General features: G+C 32.6%; 2 protein-coding genes across 4 annotated transcripts in view; one reads left to right on the plus strand and one right to left on the minus strand.

Moving 5' to 3' along the window:
* The window catches only part of LOC148283572 (DNA oxidative demethylase ALKBH2-like), a 232741-nt gene that overhangs the window by 116483 nt on the left and 93004 nt on the right, over nt 1-23254 (minus strand). The window lies entirely within an intron of this gene.
* LOC148283574 (uncharacterized) overlaps nt 1-23254 on the plus strand; it is a 184788-nt gene that overhangs the window by 73092 nt on the left and 88442 nt on the right. The window lies entirely within an intron of this gene.

Raw genomic sequence — 23254 nt, forward strand, 5'->3', positions numbered from 1 at the left:
CGTATCCAGGGGTGCCGTAAATCAAAAACACCAAGAGCCTTACTCGTAAACTAACCATGCTACTCACACGAGAGTTAGAATCATACACGGTCAATATAGTGCAGGCAGTTGGTAAAATAAACCAAAGCAGGGAACAAAATTATTTGATAAAGTAAAAGAAAAGTAAGAGTAAAAGTAAGTAAGTAAGAGTAAAGTAAAGTAAACCAGAGTGGGGAATAAATTTTAAGAAATAAATTCGACTTAATGTTCTGTCCATGTTTTCGTATCTGTACTTAAGACCATCCATTCATATGCCAACACCTTAAATAAGGAAAAAAAACCCCCTGCTCTAAGTTTCACTGATTAATCTGTTTATTTTTTGTTTAGATTCGATGACATTGTGAACAATTTTCTGTGTTTATTATATTAGTTTTATATCACCCGTCAATGGGAGGAGTGCTCTCCCGAAACTATAGTTGTGTTCTTGTAAAAGAAGGAAATTGTGTAACACTGATAACAACGTTTTATTTTCATAATAATTTAAACAAAATTATCGATTATTTGGGATAGTTGCTGAATGTGCATCTTGGGTGATTTATGCTATATATGTGCCGCATGTAATGATGTAATGTATATGTTTGTGTATGTTTTATATGTACGTTCATGTGTGTGCGTGGATGGTTCGGAGTGTACATTCGGTATTTTTATTTATTTTAATTCATTACGTCCATGGAAAACGAAAATGTTAATAATTATTCTTTTCTCACTTGAAATTCTTATTTTTTTCTTTTTTTTGTCATTTAATGTTTATATCTTTTGCATAATTTATGAAAACTTAATTGGTCTTTTTATGTTAAAAAATTGTTGTTTTTAATACTTATTATGTATGACTGTATGTTTTCTGAATAAAATAAAATAAATAAATAAAAATACCGAACACTCCTCTAGTGGAACAGAAAGCATGTTCACTACTGCCAACAGGCCGGCTTCTCCTGAAGAGTTTTAAGTGGTTTCCTCTCCACATGAGCAAATGCTGAGAAGTTCCCGATTGGTCCACATAAGTATATCCCTCGTGATCCTAACAGTTTCGATAAATTTAAAGAAACATAATTGCAAAAAAATTATCTTTTGAAATATAAACCTTGTATATTATAAGCAAGGTAAATAATAAAGCAACTACCATATAAGAAAAATATATTTAAAAAACTAACCATGCTGAAAGTATGCAGAACCATGGAATAAACTCTCTAAAAAATAGAAGAACAATGTTAGACCAGCTATTTTTATACAAATTAATAAATAATAAAATGGATTCTCCTAACCGTCTTGAAAGACTTCCATTCCGTGTGCCATCTAGACCGACAAGACAAAATCTTCCGTTTTACACAGAAAAGGCGTTAACAAACTATTCGAAACAATCTGCAATACCTAGAATATAGGCCAGTAAAATGTTACAAAAAAAAACACCTGAAATCGCAAAACGCGATGTAAAGCTGCTTTTTTGTTATGTTTTTTGGACCCCTTAGGGGATTGTGAAACTACGTTTTGCAAGCAAAAAAAAGTTGTGCTACCTACGTAATACGCGAAAAACTGCAAAATTTTCGTACTTTTTTCAGTTTTTGCAGTTCGATTCAAATACTGGCTTTTGACATTAGTTCTAATGTCATTTTGAAAGTTTATTAAATCGGAAACAATTAAAGCTAACCCACAACTTCGTATGTCTTATAGTTTTTGAGATGTGATGCTTGAAAAATTTACTTGGTTTTCAGAAATGTTACAATTTTGAGTTCTGTTTATGTTTTCAGCTGAATATCGGCATAACCGCTCACGCTTATAGAAAATTGTGGTTAATTAAGTTTTAGCAAATTTAATTACCTTTCATTTAAGCGCAAAACAGAGTCTATAAACCTTATAATTATCTTGTAATAGTAAAAAACAAAAATTGCAACAATACAAGTTTTAAAATATGAGCCTTACCTAACATGAAATTGTGTGCATTATGTGAAAAAAAAAAAAAATTGTTAAGTCTATTGTCATTTATTGACACACGTTTAAACAAAATAATTATAATGTTACAAAAAAATAAACTTTACTCTTTTTTGAGGGTCCCGGTTGATCATCCTTTTGAAACAATTCTTATTTACACTTATTTGTTTATAAATTTGTATAAACCACTTAATTTTTTTTAATTACACTTCGACCGGTTTCGAGGTTACTACCTAATCGTCAGGAATTTATCTAACTTATAATTACACGCGTTGCTATTTAAAAAAATTAAGTGGTTTATACAAATTTATAAACAAATAAGTGTAAAATGTCATACCACAAAGTGAAAAATGTTTTTGATAACAATAAATTCTTCTTTAGATAAAAATATCCTCCTCAATAGTTTACATCGCGTTTTGCAATTTTAATGTAGAATATGACTGGCCTAATATGCGTTTAATACAATAATAGATTTGGGGCGGCTGATATTTTTTGTGACAATGTATGTAAATTTCGGTCAAAAATCATAGAAATTTTGAGAGAAGCAGATATTTAACTTTATTATTATGTACATATTTTTTCATTTCGTTTCTTTTCAACAAACAATTTTTTTGACGTGTGCATTAGTGTCCTTCACTAACATACAAAGAAATTTTCAACATTTGTGTACATACTGTTTGTTTACCCAATAAAATAAATAAACTTGGCATAAAGTTACGCCCAGGTATAAGTAAGTGGTAGAATACGGATGTCAATACCATCCTTATTATAGTGGTAGCATAAGGATGGTATTTGCATTCTGATTCTATCTCCAAGCCTAGGCGTAACTTTATACCAGATTTATAAGTAGGGCCTTATGAACCTTGTGTTACTTTATGTTATTATTCATAAGCTTTATTATGGACAATGAAAATGGACGTTTCAAGGAATAAGATATCACTATGGCACCCACATATAGTACACACAAAATACACAATAAAATTTTAAAAATACGTTTTATATTACAATAATTTACATACTTTCTTCTGTATTTTATGAATAAAGGCCTTACTAACGCTTAAAACTTTCGTTTTCGTAAAAATATACAAAATAATAAAAAATATAAACAAAAAACATAATATCGACAATATTTTTAGATTGTCCAAATGTTCGCAGACATGGACTGGATTTAACCCCCTAGGGTTAACATATTACAACAGGGACAGAGATTATTTTAGAGAAGAGATATGGATGTCTAAGTATTTACAGGGGCTGTGACTTGACATTAGCGGGTTTTAGTGGCCATTTTACACAAAGTTTCAGCTCTTCAACTTCACAAAAATCAACAGTTGGATGAATTTAAGAAATATGGATGTATAAACATAATGGTGAATATTACTAAGCTTGTAAAATGTTCACTCAAACTCGTCAATGACAGGTCATAAGGCATGTAAATGCTTAGACTTCCATATTCCCTTTTCTAAAATATTCTCCATCTTTGTAGTGATATGTTGATAATAAGATATACATACATATCAACATATCACGACAGAGATGAAAAACATTTTGGAGAAGATAATATAGAAGTCTAGGTATCTACAGGGCTTATGACCTGTCATTGGCTGTTTTAAGTGGCCACTTTACACGCTGCGTAATATTCACCATTTTTTCTACATGTAAACATGAGTATTCCGCCAATTATTCCATATCTTTGTGAAGTTAAAGAGCTTAAACCTTTATTGATGCGAGTGAGATTTATCTGAGTGAATTTTTTTATCAATATACTAGGTATGTTGGTGAAATAATTCAATCTTAAAAAATGTTCTTCATCTTTGTCGTGATACGTAAATGTTAACAGCTCCCTAGGGGGTTGAATCCAGTTCTTGTTTACAAAAATTTGGACTCAAATGATTTTTGACATATTTATCAGACAATCTCACCAATTTTTCTGCAATTTTTTCGAAGAAATATTAAAAAGTGTAGGCATGGATATTATAACACTCGTATAATGCGAGAGTAATGGCGATGAGGGGTTGAAGAGAGGTTGCACTTGACCTACATGCTGAAACTAGTGACTGCGTTGAGCCGACTTGTTGGGCTGACTGGGCGTTTCCATGCCCTGTGGTCTCTTTGTAGGCCGCGTTTCTTCGTTCTTCATATCTCCATGGTAGGAACGATCTTCATATACTGCAGGACGTTGCCCTCGTCGTTATGTGCAACACTGTTAGACTTGCAGAATATGTTGTATTGAATCCAATATAAAATAATGACTCGCTTCATCGGCCGTCGCTCTGTATTTCAGGTGAAACGATTTAGCACGCGTTTGTGTCATCAATCTTGGACTATGAACCCCACAGATTAAAGACGAATTCAAATTATTTTATTCAGTATTTTCTTAACCAAACAATACCGTGAACCGTGATATTGATGTCAACGATGGATTTCCCTTCTCCATGCCGGATACAATTATAAAATTATGAGACAATAGATACAAGAATTTAAAGAAATCCTTCGAATCAATTACCTATTGAATTTATGACACATTTCCCTTCTTGTATAGTTACGAAAATAATTGCATCGTTAATCGATCGGCTGCTTCTTAATTTGCGTCATCAGATTTCAATATAAAAAAGCCTAAACCCCGAATTTTTATTTTTTTTATTCATTGATAAAAATTCATTCATATTACAAAAAAAAAAACAATAATAACGTATCCCAAACTCTATGAGGCCAAGGGCCCTGTGTTGAGTTGAGATACAACACAACGGAAAGTGGAAGCGTATGCATAATTAAATAATTGCAAAAAAAAATAATTTAAATATTATTACATAATCTGGACAAAACGATTAATAGTATATAAATATATGCAATATCTCGCAGCAGTCTCCTGCAACGGTCTCTGCCCTTAAATCAAATCCAAACTCCTGAAAATGGCTTTCGTTTCGGAGAACTTAATATGTTCATCCGGGACATTGAATACTCTTGGGGCCAAAAAAGAGAAATTCCTCTGAGCAAAGGTCGTACGTGTTTTTATAATTGAACTATTTAAATTACAGGAAAACCTCGTACGAGCATTCTGCTGGGATCTACTCTTGTAGCCGCATGACCAGAAATATGTCAATGACTTTTTTTTTTTTTGTCTAATGTTCAGTACCTTCATGAATTGGAACAATGTCTCAGATGCGAAAGTGCAGAGACAAGGCAGCATCACTCTTGGAATTAAATTTTGTACGTTTATTAGGAGGTTTGTGATAGACGCAGTGCAACCTCCCCAGCCCACTATACCATAGGTTACCACTGACTGGAAAATAGCAAAATATATAGTTCTGAGAGTGCCATGTCCAAAATGTTTCTAGGTAAGCATAATACATGAAACAGTTTTCTTAGTCTGGAAACCAGCGATTGGACCTGAACCTCTCATTCGGAACCGGTAGACATAGACAAATCTGCGAGTGGTAATATGCAAATATAATATTTATTAAAATGAGTTGCATTTCAAGATTTATTCATATACATGTTTCCTTTATTAGTGCATATCGTAAATAATAAGAAAAAATACGAAAAATTAATTACGTGTTACCACGTGCTTTTTTTTTCATTTTGTATGGAGTCGTTTTATATATTTAATCAAATAATTTGATGTTCTACGATTTCTCGAGTGTAAATCACCGCACGTCGGCGTCAAAGGGTCGTGATTCGAAATTAAGCTTACATCTGCAATTTTTAAACGGTTGTACTGTTCTTTTGACGTTGTAACCTCTTAACGTGATAAATTAATGTTTTCTTGGTAATATTTCAACAGGAACCATGAAGCTTACGGTTTGATTTCAAGTTCTTGTGAATCATCATGATGCATTTTTTACATACAATCAAATAAATCTTATTTTATTTTATTGTTATATTGAAGGGGTAAGGGTGGTAATAGAAACATCACTTCGCATCAATTAATAGTAACTAATCGCAGCGTATCTTGAATATTTTTGTTGCATGAAGGTAAGATGATCAGTCTTACGCTTTAGGTACCAGTTTAGGGACTATGAAATATTCTAGTGTGAAAAAACTCTTTTAAATAAATATTTCATATCAACCATGTCGGGAATCGAACCCGAGACCTCTTGCTTTGTAGGCTAACGCGCTGACGATTACACCACGAGGCCGACATTTCAACATTTCAACACGAGCAATATTACAAAGAACTGTTAATTCTGTTTTAAAATATCTAAGGTGTAATTGAAATCTTAAATTGAACATTTAAAAATCTAATGAGAAATAAATGCAGGAACTTACGTAAGAAAACGATAAAATGCCTTTTCTGTCATGCTCCGTGCGCCTGTTACAGACATTTTATTGAACAATCCTTTCATAAGGTAAGTAATATTCTAAATGCATTAATACCACTTCAAAGTTGAAGGTTAGATGATTAGTCTTACGCTCCAGGTACCAGTCCAGGGACTATGAAATATTCTAGTATAAAACCATCCTATTAAATAAATATTGCACATCAACCATGTCGGAAATCGAACCCGAGACCTCTTGCATGGTAGGCAAACGCGCTGACCATTACACCACGAGGCCGACGAAAAACTACATAGCAAAAATATACATATAAAAAACTGAAAATCTTCGAATCGGGTTGTGGTCCCGTGGCTAGTGTTGCGGACTCACAGATCAGAGATCAGAGGTTGCCCCACTCTACCCCAACTTGATTTCTATTTTCTATCAGTGAGTTATTTACAACTCGTTGAAAATGGCCACCAAAATTGAAATATTTGGGAAATTATAAGAACGTAATGGTAAAAAAATATTTGAAAAACTGGAAAGTATTTATGAAGATTTTTTTGTTACCGTGTAACTAAAGCAGCAATTTTCAACAGCAGCGTTTTTGTTTTGTTTTCCTTAAAGTAACTACCGCATTAACTGCTGTTCGGATATTATTATTCAACTAACGGTTCAAAGGACCTTCAAACAGAAATTGTGGCGTCCGTTCACAGCGTGGATAACAAGTCATATCCCTTGATGTCTTTAGACGCTAAAGACAATAGGACAAAAATATCTCCTGGGCCCCGATCACAAAGATAAGTTAACAGAATTATCCTAAATTGACTATAGAGTAAAATCGAATCTTCTGTATGGAAAAAATTATATTCACTAAGGAAAAAAAATAAATCATGTTTAATTACAGGTTACCGACGAAGGTACTTAAAATTGTTATATACATATACACATTTTCGTATAGAAAATCCAATTTGCCTTTAAAGACAATGAGGAACTTCAGTCCTACGGGAAATTGGATTAAAAAAATGATTTCTTGCGCGCGGTAAAAAATAGAGCATTAAATTGTACAGCAAAGTTTCTTGAAAATGTAAGAAAATTTAAAAAAAAAAAATAATAACGCACGACTTTGAACGACGTCTCTGGTTCATATGAACCAACCAATGATATGAGAGTTGTGAAGGATAACCAGTTTGCTAACCGTAAACGAACCAATCGGAAGAACTGACCGAGAAGAACCTCTGACGTCACACGCGGAGTTATTTCAGAAATACAAAACTTGAAAAAACCATGGCGCTGACGATACAATATATAAAAATATTAAAAAAATAAATTTGGCATGGTCGAATAGTCTATTGACAATTTTTTTTTTTTTTGAAGACACTGAACTTCCCCGGATCTAGAATACAATGTTATATAACAGGTTTTGTAAATATTCAACCTTAACATCGATCAAATATGACAAAAGGCATTCTAGACATGATTTTATTTATTGTCACACTGGATTTTCTTTAAGCGTTTAAATATTATTTTCTTATATAAGATATATATTTCCAACATAATAAATATAAAATAGCGTGTTGTTATTTAACAGATTTTAAAATGACTACTTTTTATATTAAAAAAATATAAAATACATTTTAAAAGTAAGATAGGTTGTTCCATTGATAGCTATAGATTTGGAAGTATTCAAGTGAAGATTAATATTTTTAAAACGTAGAATGAATTATTAAAAAAAATATTTTCCATAAAAAGTTTATTTTAATTAATGATTATGTAAAAACGTGGATTAGCCGCTTTTGAATTATTGATGAATTAATTAAAATAAAACATGCGTAATTTTTACTTATTTACTAAATACAGTGATGGTCATTAGTTGTAATCACTGTGGGTCCTGTATTTTCTGATAAGAATAGCCGTTTAAAATAATTAGAACAAAAATAAATAAATTATATATTTACCTTTAATTTAGAAAACAACGGTAAACAATGGAAATCAACATAGTATATTGATAAATAAAGGAGAGTTTTGTATTATTTTCCTCGTTTATTCCTTATATAAAACGTAACTTAGCAATAGAACTATTATAAGATGCAAATTTCGTAATAAATTATTGAGGAAAAGCCCTTCAAACGTATCTAGATTTCGCGCATAAATTTTCCTCAAAATGGGTAGTGATTTATTGTTAATTAGCAACCGACATTTTGCTCTCAAAGGCTCTATTCTGTGATCTCACATACCCCGTACTAATGCTCATATAAATAATATAGTAATCACTCTGATATACAGGAAGGGATATTCACTAAAGGATAAATCAAATTAAAAGACAGAAAACTAGAAATATAGATATATTGTCGTACTAACATATTACGGTTCAGACGGAGAACATTAAAGAGAAGACAAATAAAATTTCGGCATTTACACGGCTTCTGACCCGTCACTTTAAACACTGTGAAACATTCACCGTTTTGCCTATATTTATACATCTTCTTCTTCTTTCTGTGCCATATCAGGTCTCCCCGACGTTGGCGATCACTCTAGAGTAGGCATTCCGGTCCTGCGCCAACTGGAACAGCGCCTCAACCCCACGCACTCTCGTCCAGTCGCGGATGTTTCTCAGCCAGGACATCTGTCGCCTTCCAACTCCACGCTTTCCCTCGATCTTTCCCATCATAATAAGCTGTAGAAGCGTATTTTGCTTCCGAGCATGATATGGCCCAGATATGCGAGTTTTCTCTGTTTTATTGAGGACAGTAGTTCTTTTTCGGCACTGGCTCGTCCCAACACCTCCACGTTGGTAACTAAATCTGTCCACGGGATTTTCAGCATTCTCCGGTGGAGCCACTTATACATCCTTATTCTATTATATTCAATGCTGACACTTCTTATGTAAACAAATCCTAGCGTATCGCGATTATTTCTTAAGCTTTATGACGTATGTATTGGTGTTAACAAAAGTTGTGTCTGTTTTTTCCAAATAAAAAAATTAGCACCAAAAGTAAAATAAAATGATAAAAAATGTACGTCATTCGAAAAAAAAAATTATGTTCCCCAAGAAGTGTTTTTTTTACGTTAGATATATTATTTTACTTAATTACCAGCCTTCAAAATGGAATGTGAAGTAGACGAAAGTGAGCATTTTCGACACTTTCTGTTCGCGTTCAATCAAGAAAATAAAGCTGCCGATTTTTGCACAGTGTACGGTGAAATTGCTACGTATGAAAGGACAGCTCGTCGATGGTTTTATTCATTTTAAGATGACAGTGCATATGGAATTTGTGACTTATAAAATCTTTAGCTGAAAAAAAAACAGTTACCAACAGAGATTTACAGACATCAACACCATAAAACTTTCCGCACCTAGTGATGCATAGGGCACGGTATTAGTAAACCAAATGCAACGTAATTCAATCATTTGTTACGTGGAGGTAAGGTGATCATTTCTGTACTTCAAAACAAGCAATGCGCAAACACTACATAATAAGGCGGACTTATCTCCACTCGATTTCCTTATTCGCGATTTTTACCTAATAGCAGCCATCGAGTCGAAAACACTCGTCCCGGTCCTATTTCACTTACTGTGTTCTTTATCCGTCTTGACACAGAAAGAGTGATTTATAGAGCAATGGTCCAATATTGTTTATAAACTTCGTGTTTAATCTGTGATTTTTGCAATAATTATGACCAATCAGAAGGTGATTTCATTCTAACTGTTATTTTTCTATTCACGTTGAAGGTCGTATAAATTTGCTTTCATAGCTTACAGTTTTTAAGTACCGTGGAATGGGGTGACTTGAATCATTTTTTAACTTTAAAACTTCATTAGTACATTATTTAAAGGTGTATGTCAGTAACTTTAATTTTATGTATATTGAAAAGGCTAAAACTTTGGAAATTGTTTTTATCTAGGCTAAAAAAAAACATGGTAATCAAAGTCAACCTTCGGAGTGGGGTCACTTTGATACACCATACTTACTTATCGGATCCGGACTTTAGACCTTGCCACTCCAGTGTGCAGCGACAGATATCGCCTTGTCCGTGGCCATCCTCAAATCATTATCATCACAAGTTAACTGCATTTGTAAACACCGCAGCAGATGAGGATCATCCTGCACCTCTCCACAATCGCATTTCACGTCATCTCCTTTCAGAAAACCCCACCTCCGTTGATTGTATTTGCACCTAGACACCCCTACCCTTAGTCTATTGAGAACTTTCCACGTAGGGAAGTCCAAATTGTGGGCGGTATAAATTTGCTACACCATAATTTTATGTGTTTGTTTGTCTATCATCGTAGGTAAATATAAATAAAAAACAATAATTTTAAATAAATTAAAAAATATTTGTAAAATTATTGTACAATAAAAAAAAGTGAGTTAATTATAAACACAAAAATAACAATTAAAATACAACAAGCAAACATTTTAAAACAGGGTACTCTTTAAAAATATTTATTTATTAAAAAAATTCTTAATAAATAAAAAAAAGGAAATTATAGCTTTGCTTTCTGATCCAATAATAGTATCAGTAGATAGTAAACATGTCACATCAGAAACCACGATGATTAGTATGAGCAAGAAGACATATTGGCACATTAAAATATTTTTTTAGAACGAATAAAATTTAAAAAAATAAAACATCAAAAAAGCAAATGGTTGCTTACTTCTGCAGGGGTGAAACGAGGAGGGGGGAGGGGGGAGTCTGACACTGCGCCGCACTCCCCTCACTTCTCCCCTGCAGAAGTAAGCAACCATTTGTTTTTTAAATATTTTATTTAAAAAAAATTTCTTTGTTCTAAATATTTTTTTAAATATGCTATTATGTCTTCTTGCCCATACTGATCATCGTGGTTTCGAATGTGACAGGTTTTAAAGAACACCCTGTATTATAATAATTTATAAATTATTTGTGCATTAGCTGACATTATTATCGGATCAGAGCAAGCAAGTTTATTTTCGTTTTTTCTTCAATTTTCTTTTTATGCATGTCATGGAAACGTTATCTTTCACTGCTAAGAAAACATTTTCCAATCAAATGACATAAAGTCAATTATTTAATAAAAATTGTTATTTATTTATTAGAGTTTATATAATTTTGAATACCTATACGAGTACATGAGAAAATAAAACTTAGGATATTTAAAGAAAAACAGAAAATAATAATACATTCATACTAATTAAAATTTAACGCAGTTTTTACACTTGTTCAAAAAATTGAATTTGTTTAAAGATATTTTAGTTTTAATAGTTTTTAGTTCATTGGGGAGATTATTGTAACTTTTGACAACTTTGAAAACGAAGCTATTTTGACCATGACTTGCGTGGTATTTGGGGATATTTATATTATTTTGGTATCTGAGTGACTTATTCATCTCAAATTCTTTTATTTTTTCTTGTTTATAAATTTGTATAATGGAATTTATTTTATAAATAGTGTCTACTGTATGAACTTTAATTTTTTTTAAATACTTTCCGTATTGAATGTTGAGGATTTCTTTAAAATTACTTAAATAATTTATCTTTATACTATTACAATAACTTCGATTTCAGTATCTAAAGCACTAACGTATCTGTGAATCTGATTTTTACGAAAACTAGAAATAAACTTGGTCAATTGATACTGACCATATCTGAATTCTTTAACAGTGTTCGTTCGAGGCATTTAAAAGGTTCCGTATTACCAATTAGAAAAAATCAACTTTAAATGGCTAGAGCTGGAAATATGAACGCGCTGATCAACATCACCCCACAATTCAAATGTCGCCTCATTTGACGGTACATAATTGTGAATGATTAATTAAAACTGGAAGAAGTATTTATAATTTCATTGAATTACACAGTTGTGTTATGACTATAATAATAAGTCTTCGTTATTTTATCCGTAATTGTATTTAAAGCACTATATTATTTTTTTATTGTCATTGAAGCTACAAATACGCACATGCAATTATACAATAGTATTGTAAAATTAATGCATCGCTAAATTTGTGCTATCACGTTTTTTTTTACAAAAGTTAAATTTGTTTTCAATATGTTAAATAGATATGTCCAAATATTTGTAGACACGTACTAGATAAAAATTGTTAAATGAAGTTGAACGCTGCACAGTACTCATCAAAACGCGATGATCTTAGTGAGGATTTTTAAGGCCGCGAGACGGCAAACGGGGCATTTTTTTGCAGGTAAACGCATTAACCAGTACACCATGAGGCCGACTAATATCCACTCGATTTCCTTTATCAAAATTTTCACTCGCGGTAGAAACTAAATAAATATTTAAATTTGTTGCGACAGAGAGGGAAAACATTTTTGAGAAGGGAATATAAGAGTCTAGGCATTTACAAGGCTTATGATCATTGGTTGGTTTAAGTGGCCACTTTACACAATGTGTAACATTCACCATTCTGCCTATGTTAAACATCCACATTTCCTCGACTCTTCCATATGTTTACTTTTGTAAAGTAAAAAACCCGAAATCTAGAAGAATAAAAAAATTTTAAATTGTTTTCAGGTGTTGCCTAGTAGGTGAATTGGTTCAGCCGGCTGAATCTCACCCACATGATAAAGGTTTCAGCTCTTTTACTTCACAAAAGTCAACAAATGGAAGAATTGAGGAAATGTGGATGTTCAAACATAGGCAGAAAGGTGAATAATACACAGTCTGTAAAGTGGCCACTTAAACTAGCCAATGACAGGTCATAAGCCCTGTAAATGCCTAGACTCCTATATTCCCATTTCAAAAATGTTTTGTCTCTTTGTTGCAACAAATTTAAATATGAACAACTCCCTAGGGAGAAGATCCAGCCAGTCTGCAAGCATTTGGACATACTCAAAACATGGTTGAACTAAATAAATAAATGAAAATAATAGTACCCACTAGCCACGCACCCTAATTTTACCGGGCCGCGTGGATCGGGACGATACATGTGAAATGGTAGTTTGTCTATAAAGTATCTCAAAATTAACTGGTCTGAAGCGTATGAAAATTAAATGATTTTCATATCTTTAACTTCGATTTTGGGAGGTTTTTAAAAATATTTATGATCGTATTTTGTATGTGTTCATACGGTGAAATAATATTATGAGGTATAGAAATATAGTGGAATATGGTGATGATTGTATTATGATAAAACTAAACTATTTTTTTTTCTAAATAATGTAACAAGATGAGTTAGCACTCAAAAAGTAACACTGTTTAAATTACTTGATAGTTACGTATTTGTCCCGTTTCATGGGTATTCCTAACCAAAATCAAGTTTTTTATGTATTTTAAAATTTAATTTAATTGATTTATATGTAGTTATATTGATTTACATCTTTCTACAAGCATAGGACGATATCGCTTCCATAACCCAACAATTCCGTACAGATGTAATCGCCAAGAAAGTCGGATATCACATTAAAGGATCTGAGCAATGATCCTGTTACGGTAACCGGTTGTCGGGCCACATCCTATTCAGAACTAAGGATAAGAGATAAGACGGTCAGATGTTATCCTACAACCAACTACAGCATAATCCGGCCAAGGAGTATCTTTTTACTATGTAGGTATTTCAGTAGAACGTAAGGGTACGCTATTCCACGTGCGGTAAACATTTAAGTTTGTGAAAGTCGAAAGATTTTTGGCCGAAACCTAATTTCGGCTTCGGTTCTAGTTCCGGCCGAAACTAAAACCAAAATTTATATAAATAGGTTAAAAGTTACTTCATACCATCTTAACCCTCCCTTCCCGGTGGTGTGTAGCTAGCACACATTGCGTCTAATAACTATAATATCTTTATAAATATTGGGTTTAGATTTTCAGTATTCCTCCATCACACATTTACGTATCGACTGAAATAATTTGTTATTAAATAATAATTACTTATTAGGCACAAAAAAAGCATTTTATCGGAAATCGGAGATAAATTACACATATCATCAAAAGTATACTCATGGTATACTAATAACACCTGGCGTTACACGTCCATTACATGTCCAGTCACGTAGTCCAGTACTAGCTACTTAGTAGCTCTCGGAAAGTTGGCGCGGGTGCACATTTGCGCAAGTCGTTAGCGTTACCCAATGATTTATTCATGTTTTCAGCAGTTAGATTTGAAATATTATCATCTTTGAATTAAATTATGGTTAATTAAAGCCATTACATTTTTACTTTTCGAATCTCTTATTTTATTAATGTGTAGTGACTACACAGCACCGCAACGCGCGGTGTTTTTGAGACAGTAGGGAAAAGGTTAAATTAGGCGTTTTTATCGTTAAGCTTTGCGAGATCATTAAAATAGGTGTTGTACGCAATAATACAAAAGACATACACAGACATACGTTTATTTTTGGCTTCTTGATTCAGTGTTACGTTCTGCATAATATAACTTATATGTAACAGTTCTTCGAAGTACGCTATAGGAACTTGCACTTATAAATGATAAAGGAATTACAAAAATTAAATACGAAAGATCTTAGAAGTCAAAACAAACTAAAGGTCAGGCCACGCGGCCGAGTCACGAGCCATAAGATGCACCCGAGTACAGCCAATTTTTGCCAATTTGGCCAATATTTGTCCGAAACCGCGGCAGAAACTCGTTTTACTGACCGAAAATGGCAGAAACCGAAATCGAAACTTCGGCCGGTCACTATTCAACACCCCTTTTAAACATAAACAAACAAACCATCACGCCGTTTATTCCGCCGCATATTCATTTTATATACAAGGGCGGGCATATTGCCTTAAGTCAATTCCTTCCTACCTACCCAAACCGTTCAGTTTGAGAAAATAAGAAGCACATATATGGACCTATTCTAGGTAAATTAATACAGAATCCTATAATTTTGAAACAAAAATAAACTACAAATCTACACTACACTATTTTGAGAGGAGGAGGGGGTGGGAAGGAAATAAGGAGAAAGGAAAAACTAAAATATTTAGATAGTGACATTTCAATCTGGATTTAAATGTAAATAAAAGAAGGGCGTCTCTGACATCAGACGGTACATTCCATAATCGAGTAGCTACTACTGCAAAAGAGGAGGCAAACAAATAAAAGGGGTGAATGGGTATTAGAAGGGTTCTCTCCTTGCTAGAACGAAGAGATAGTCCATGTTATAATAGAGGTTGGAAGAGCTCTCTCAGATTAACAGACGAAATGGGATTATTTAGTATAGTATGTAGAAGTGATAGAATGTGAATGTGTCTTCTATGCCTGATACTGAGCCAATGTAGTTGCGTGCGTTATTCGGTTATGTGGACAAATTTGCGAAGATTAAATATATAACGTATACAGACATTTTGCAATCGTTGCAACTTTTCAGGCAGTTCAGAATTAGCATCTGGTAACAAACTTCTACACCCCATAGGGGTAGGCAAAACGGATAGAATGCCATATCACTTTCTATCATCTACATTCTTACATCTTCTCATGCATGCGCGTCGATTATTCCGGTTTTTGACTTGTCCTTCTGTAATTATTTATTGGATTTGGTCATGGCATGTCTAACTCGGTTTTTCTCGTTTTCAACATCCACACGTTTTCACCATAAATCTTTATAGTCGTTCATTCACTCTACATGTGCAAACTAACGCAGAACTCTTTCTTGATTTTGTCGATAATGTTTATCTCAGCCTTGCATAATGCCCGAATGTAGACATTTATGTTCCTTTAAAACGTATTAAGATACTATTTAGTTTCATATAAATTATCCTTACACTGTATAATGTTTACCAGTCGGATGATTCCCATTAGAGGATAAAAGCGCTAATAGATCGAAAAAATAAGTGGAAGTGTACCAAGTATTTTTGATTAATAACTTATATGTAAATATAAGTAATTACACCATTACAATGGAATTCTATCAAGAATTGTCAATAAATAATTTTAATTAAATTATATTTATTTAACAATATATTAAGCTTTTTTAACATTTTGGAGCTAAGGACTGGATTTCGCCCCCTAGAAAAAATAATAAATTACAACAGAGACGGAGAAAATTTCAATGAAGGGAATATGTAAGTCTCGTTATTCACGGGGTTATGACCTATCATTGGCTGGTTTAAGCGGCCCTTTACACACTGTGTAACATTCACTATTTTCCTATTTTTAAGCATCCACATTTCTTCAATTCTTCCATCTGATGATTTTTGTGAAGTTGATGCGGTTAAAATACATCTGAATGAACTATTTACTTCTTGGAACAGTTGTAGCTACCTCTGGTATAGTGGGCTGGGGAGGTTGCACGGCGTCTATCATGAACCCCCTAATAAATCTACACAAAAATATTCTTAGAGTGATGCTTCGATGTTACCCAACTTTCCTATCTGATACATTGTTTCAATTTATGAAGGAACTGGATATTAGAATTTTTTAAAACAAGATTCATTGATATATTTCTGGTCATGCGGTTACAAGAGCAGATCCCAGCAGAACGCTCGTATGAGGTTTTCCTGTAATTTGAATTATGTAATACCAATAACACGCAAGACTTTCGCTCTGAGAAATTTCTCTTTTATGTCCTGGATGAACATATTAAATTATCCAAAACGAGGGCCATTTTCAGAAGAAGTGTACAAGTGTCTTTTTTGTGCAAGGGAAGAGACCATTGCAGAAGACTGCTGCGAGACATTGCATAAATCTATATTTGGTACTATTAAGCGTGTTTTCCAGATGTTTATTAAAATGTATGTTTATGTAATACTTTTTACCGTAGTATTCTTGAATAAAATGCATGCTTTTACTTTCTATTTTGTTGTATCAACTCAACACAGGGCTCTTGGCCTTATAGAGTTAGGGGCACGTCATTATTTTTTAGTAATATGTGTCTTATTATGAATAAATAAAATAAAAATTTTTCAAAAAAACCAACAAACAATATTTTGAATTTGTACAAATTTCTGTTGGATGTTTAAACATAGACCCTTCTCTAAAACGTTGTCCATCTCTTTTGTAATATGTATTTATAAATTCAAACTGAAAAATATTTAACGTTTATCTAGTAAAAAACGGCCTACAAAATGGTTAGTGTTTTTAGGCGTGCGTGTTATTTTTTGTTACTTAGAACACTTTTGGCGGATGGATTCATTACTAGGAAAAACACATCCTTTAGGTAAACATACTTGTAAATACATACATTTTCCAATTAAAACTTGCCAAAACACGCCAATCTCTGTAAACCGTTAAGTGGCCTTAAAGGCTGTTTACACGTAGACAATACAATACTGAAGAAAAGGGAACAAAAATGAAAAGAAAGAGAGGTTAGGGGTTCTAAGAATATAAAATAATAGTTAGTTATAGTTATAGTGATTTTTATATATGTACACACTGGATTCAGTAGTACGCACCTGTCTTGTGTTCCATTCGACTTAAGTTCCGGAACCTAACTTGTAGTCAGTAAACGTGAAGCAGCGTAAAAAGGCGTGACCCTTAGCTTTGAATTCACAGTACTCTAGCATGGACACTATGGACAGTCAGTCTTTTTTACTCTACTATGCGTTTTGCACGGTAATTTTTACGCGACAACGCCAAAATATAGTTCTATGAAGCATCATCTTTTTTATTAAACCTCTGTGGTTTAGTCGTTTCTTAAAAGTGGCCAAGGAAGGTGCATTTTTTATACGAAGAGCTAGCTTATTATTAAGTCTGGCACCTTAAACAAGAATCGTATTAAATGTTATTAAATATTTGTATACAAACAAATAATAAAGGGTTAAAAGTAGATAATAAGGAAATAATTCATTTTAGGAAAGCTTTAAAAAATAATGTTCCCTTGAACAATAATCAAACAACCTTTATATATACTCCATTATACGATATTCTATTCTAATGGTCATCCTATGCCTATTAATCAAACGCCCCTCCCTTCACCCCCTCAATCTTTTTTTGAACTATTTCTTTTTTTATTTTTTTATTTATTTACTTAAGTTAGTTAATATTACATTGTATATTAACTAATATATTTACAATTATAACAAATACTTATTAAATATTTCTTACATAACTACATTATTACAATAGACATAACATTTTTTTTTTAAATCCGTAAGTTTTCTTTCATTCTTCATACTTTCAGGCATCTCATCATACAGTTTTAACCCTTTATACATTAAGCTATTTTGTGATTTTGTTTTTTTCTTAAGTGGTAGTCTTATCCTATTTCTATTTCTTGTCCTATATTTATGTACATTTCTATTTAATATAATTTCACTTATAAAATACTTTGGCATGAGATTATTAAACACTATATATTAATACAAATACATTATACAATAGTCTTTTCTTTATTCCTATCCAGTTCAATTGTTTTCTCATTTTTTCAACACTATTATATTTGCTTTTTTTCAGTATAATTCTCATTGCTATATTTTGTAGTATTTCAAACTTGTTTATGTCTCCCTCGTTAGCTAAATATAATATAGTAGAGCAATAGTCCCAATGAGGGGCAATTATTGTTTTGTATATAAGTTCTGCACTCTTTTTATTTATTTTTTTTCGAATTCTTCCTAGGAAGAAAATCTTTTTTGAAATTTTCTTATGTATATATTCAAAGTGTGATGTTAAATTTAATCTGGAGTCAAGAATAATTCCTAAGTATTTCATTTCATCAACCCTTTCAATAATTTTACCATCAATATTTACATTCATTGTTATGCCATGTGCTTTATTACCTATTTCCATATATTTTGTTTTACTAACATTTAATTTCAATTTATTTATCTTTAGCCATGACGATATGTTCTGTAGATCTTCATTCAATTTATTAATTGAGTCTTCATAGTTTTTTCCCACAACATAAAATATTTTCATAACCTAATCAGAGTATATAAGGGTTGCTTATTAAAATACATGTCGTGTTGGTATATTGGTGTCTTGACGAAGAGACGGGTACGTCTCGAAGCCAGTAGACATAGAAAAGTCGAAGTGCTAATACACAAATATTAGATAACATTTAGTAAAATGTTTGACCACAAAGTTAATGCTTTAAATATTAATAGGAAAGGAATTGCTGAAAAATGAAGAACTTCGACAATTTTTACGAAAACGCAACAATTTTTTTAAACTCTCAAGGGCTGTGGTTAATATTGTGAATAAAATAAAATTAGGAGATTGTCGTACAACTATATCCATTTTTACCGGTCACATTATTCCCGTACTTCACGCATTTCACCTACCGTTTAATATCTGATGCGTTGGCATTTAAAGTATGCATGTCTCATCTTCGTTTCAGCCCGTCATAAAAAAGGCATTCCCATAAAACAATATGAGAGCAAATTTGTTGAGACGGTCGTTACATTTTTATTAGTTAGTTGGTTTTTTCTTACCGAGATAATGATACCTTGTTTGGTTGAACCAACCATTACCGTAAGAGCGATTCGCGTCCCTTTAGCAAAGTTATTGCATTCCTTTTTTGTAAGGGATCGCAAACAATTTGCTTCGAAAAATTTATTATTTAATTTTTACATTCATTTAACAAAATAATGTATCATTTTTAACTCATTCTTTGTTGTTGATGATAATATTTTTAACAACCTAAAAAGTCTTTTTTAAAGTTTCGTCTGGTAGTTTATTGTACATCAATACTCTTTATTGCTCACTAGTTCGACCCCATCTAGAATACGCTTCTCCTATTTGGTCTCCATTCTACAGGACTCATATTGACCATATCGAGTCTGTCCAACACCGTTTTTTTAAGAAAAGTGGCATGGTTGCTCGGATTACAAAGGGGTTATTATTCTTATTTTGAAATAGAGCAATCTCTTAATCTGTCTTCATTGGAGAGACGTAGAACTGAGATGGACCTTATATGCATTTTCAAAATACTTAATGCTTTAAGTGATGTCCCATCTCTGTTGCAATCAATTTCTTTTCATGTTTCCAACCGTGTCACCAGAAGTCAACATCTGCTATTAACTTTGGTTTTTATGCCCCAATGTCCAGAATGTGTAGATTAGTCAATTCATCACACGACTTGGAATTTTTTGGGATAGATCTTCCGGCTTTTCGTAGATCTCTTCGCGACTAAACAGTGTGGGATGAAGTTGGATTGGCATGGTTTAGCTGTAAGTTTTTGGTCTTTCGTTTTTTTTAATATATTGTATACTATTATTGTTTTGCCCTTGTTTGTCTTTGCTAAATAGTTTTATGTTCTTTTTATTCAGTTTCTTGCATTTATGTTTCTTCATGTAACTGTTGTAATAGGCCGTATATATATAATAAACAAATAAATAAATAATTTCAGTCCCTGGTCTATTGTCGCTGTCCCGTTTGAGAATGTTGCATGTGATATTGTTCTGATATTGTCGTATAATGTGGGTGCTTATTACAATTCTACAATGACATCATTAGCTAAAAATGTCTACAATAACATCATTAGCTAAAAATTACATTATATATGTTTATGTAATATACGTTATGTGTATTGTCACCATGATTGTTCAACATATATATCGATAACTGTATGAAAGAACTGAAAGATTTAATAATGGGAGCAAAAATTAGTGGTATAACTGTTAACTGTCTTCTGTATGCGGATGATGCCGTGTTTCTTGCTAGCAGCAAAGAAGACTTGCAATTCTTGGTAACAAAAGTCTACGATGTATGCAAGAAAAACGATTTGCTTTGAATGTTGATAAATCGAAAGTGATGGTTTTTGAATGGGATGAAAATATAACTAAATGTGAGATGATCAGTGTAAACGGAGATGAATTTGTGTACCTAAGAAGTATGTTTACTAGGGATGGAAAGACCGAGAAAGATATTGAAAGGAGGGTGAGTGCCGGAAACCGGGTGAACGGTGCACTGAAATCTACTTTGGCAAACAAATGTTTATCGCAGGAGGCTCAACTAGCAGTTGACAACGGAGCTCTAGTGCCAACTCTAATGTATGGGAGCGAAGTATGGAATTGGAAAAATGATGATGAAAGTAGGTTGAATGCTGTCGAAATGCGATCCTTCAGGCGAATGTGTGGTAAAACGATGTATGATAGTTGCACAAATGTCGAGATCTGTGAAGTGTGTAAGGCTAAAACATGCATTATCGACAGAATCGAGAAAGGGGTACTGCGTTGGTTTCGACATATAGAGCGAATGGACAGCGAAAGAATGGCTAAAAGGATCTACGATGCGAATGTTGATGGATGCAGACATGGCACGATCAAGTCCATCAAATACTTGAAAATGGACACGCCAAAAGAAGAAATATTTGGCGTGCGTGCATGAGAAGATGTATGAATGTAGAGAAAGCGAGGTCTGTAAGCCAAGATAGAGTGATATGGCGTTCCATCCTCTCTGCCTACCCCTATGGGGGAACGGCGTGATGGTTTGTTTGTTTGTTTGTTTGTTTGTTTGTTTGTTTGTTTGTTTGTTTGTTTGTTTGTTTGTTTGTTTGTTTGTTTGTTTGTTTGTTTGTTTGTTTGTTTGTTTGTTTGTTTGTTTGTTTGTTTGTTTGTTTGTTTGTTTGTTTGTTTGTATGTTTATTTAAAGTCTGACCACAAAATTAACAGACCCGCACACGCTCCTTATTTTTACATATTTTTTGGATGATTTATTAAAAAAAAAAACAGTGCTTTCGAATGTTTAATGAGCCTATGCTAATGTATTAGTGCCTGTTGGGAACCAAGTAAACATACAAAATTGCTAGCGTAAGCACGCACATTTAAATGATTGTAATGAAAACTTTTTGTTATGAACGCATAAGCTAACAGAGTTTGTATTCCGCCCTCCGTGGAAAATGTAGCCAGTGTAATTTTCGAAGAAGTGGAGTGATATGATTAATCTTAAGATTAGTCAAAGTAAGAAAATAAGTCTCGCTGCGGCATTCAATACTGACTGTAGGCGACTCATTTTATTCATTGGTAGACCTGCGTAGATACCAGGGGCGAACCGTGTATAGAAGCGATTATGCGCAGCTTACCATTATATTTGACTAATCATTAAAATGTTTTACTGTAATTGTATTTGCAGAAAAACAAATAAATAATTACTATTTATTTTAAATCATTTCAACCGTTTGTATCTTTATTCTTATATAAATATTAATATTAATAAAGCGCGCCCAGCGCCTGCGGTGAGCCAAGAACCTAGCCGATTATTCCAGCTTATTTTTTCATACAAATAAGTATACTATATTTTGAATGTCTTAACCCCAGTGCGGGTTTTTTTTCCTAGATGAAACATGCAGATTACACAAATTATTTGAAGATTCTCGAGTTTAAAAACAGTATTTCAATCATTTTTTCTTAAGGGCTATTTTTCTTTGAGATGGTACTTTTGACATAAAATCATTTACTTTCATGCGTCATATTGCAGGACATATGGCGCTCGACGCGGCCGTTTTTCGGACTATTCATTTCAAGAACAATTCGGCCAGTTGACATTTCAATTAAATATTTTACATCGACTGAACTCTTAGTGCTATTTTTTATTTGTTTTTTAATGAATTATGTATTGAAGTAATGGATAATATATCTTTATAATATAATATATCACAAAATTACGTCGTTTGAGTTGATTTCATAGATGAGAGTTGTTGTATCACACAGAACCACAGAAAAATATCAATTCATAGTATATATTACTTACATTATACTATGTACCTTCTATGTAGGTACAGATATTTAAAAAAAAGTTATTGCTTACCTGTAAATAAAACCACCATTCGCCACTGGTAGATACTATTACAATAATCGACTCTTGACACTATATGCAGAGATAATAAAAGTCATATACATGTTCACGAAACTATTAATATAATATATATATCCTCTCTTCAAGCATTTTTGTCCTTATCCCGCCCAATTTACAGTATCTTAATGTTCTTAAAATTAATATTTAAAAAATCTTTGATTATTGAGTACATGAAAATAACATTTTTATATGTATAAATTGTATGTATTTATTTGATATGTAATATATATTTTCTTTACTAACTTTGTATACTATGTGGAAATCTGTTATTAGTTCTGAGTTTATACACTATATCTGTTTGTTTACTAAAAATATGTATGTAGAACTGTTGATTTCCCTAATAAAATAAAATAAAATACTGTTCTTTAA

The sequence above is a fragment of the Micrasema longulum genome, unplaced genomic scaffold (assembly GCF_059751315.1).
Source record: "Micrasema longulum isolate JH-2025_06_02 unplaced genomic scaffold, ASM5975131v1 h1tg000222l, whole genome shotgun sequence".
In the NCBI taxonomy this organism is placed as follows: domain Eukaryota; kingdom Metazoa; phylum Arthropoda; class Insecta; order Trichoptera; family Brachycentridae; genus Micrasema; species Micrasema longulum.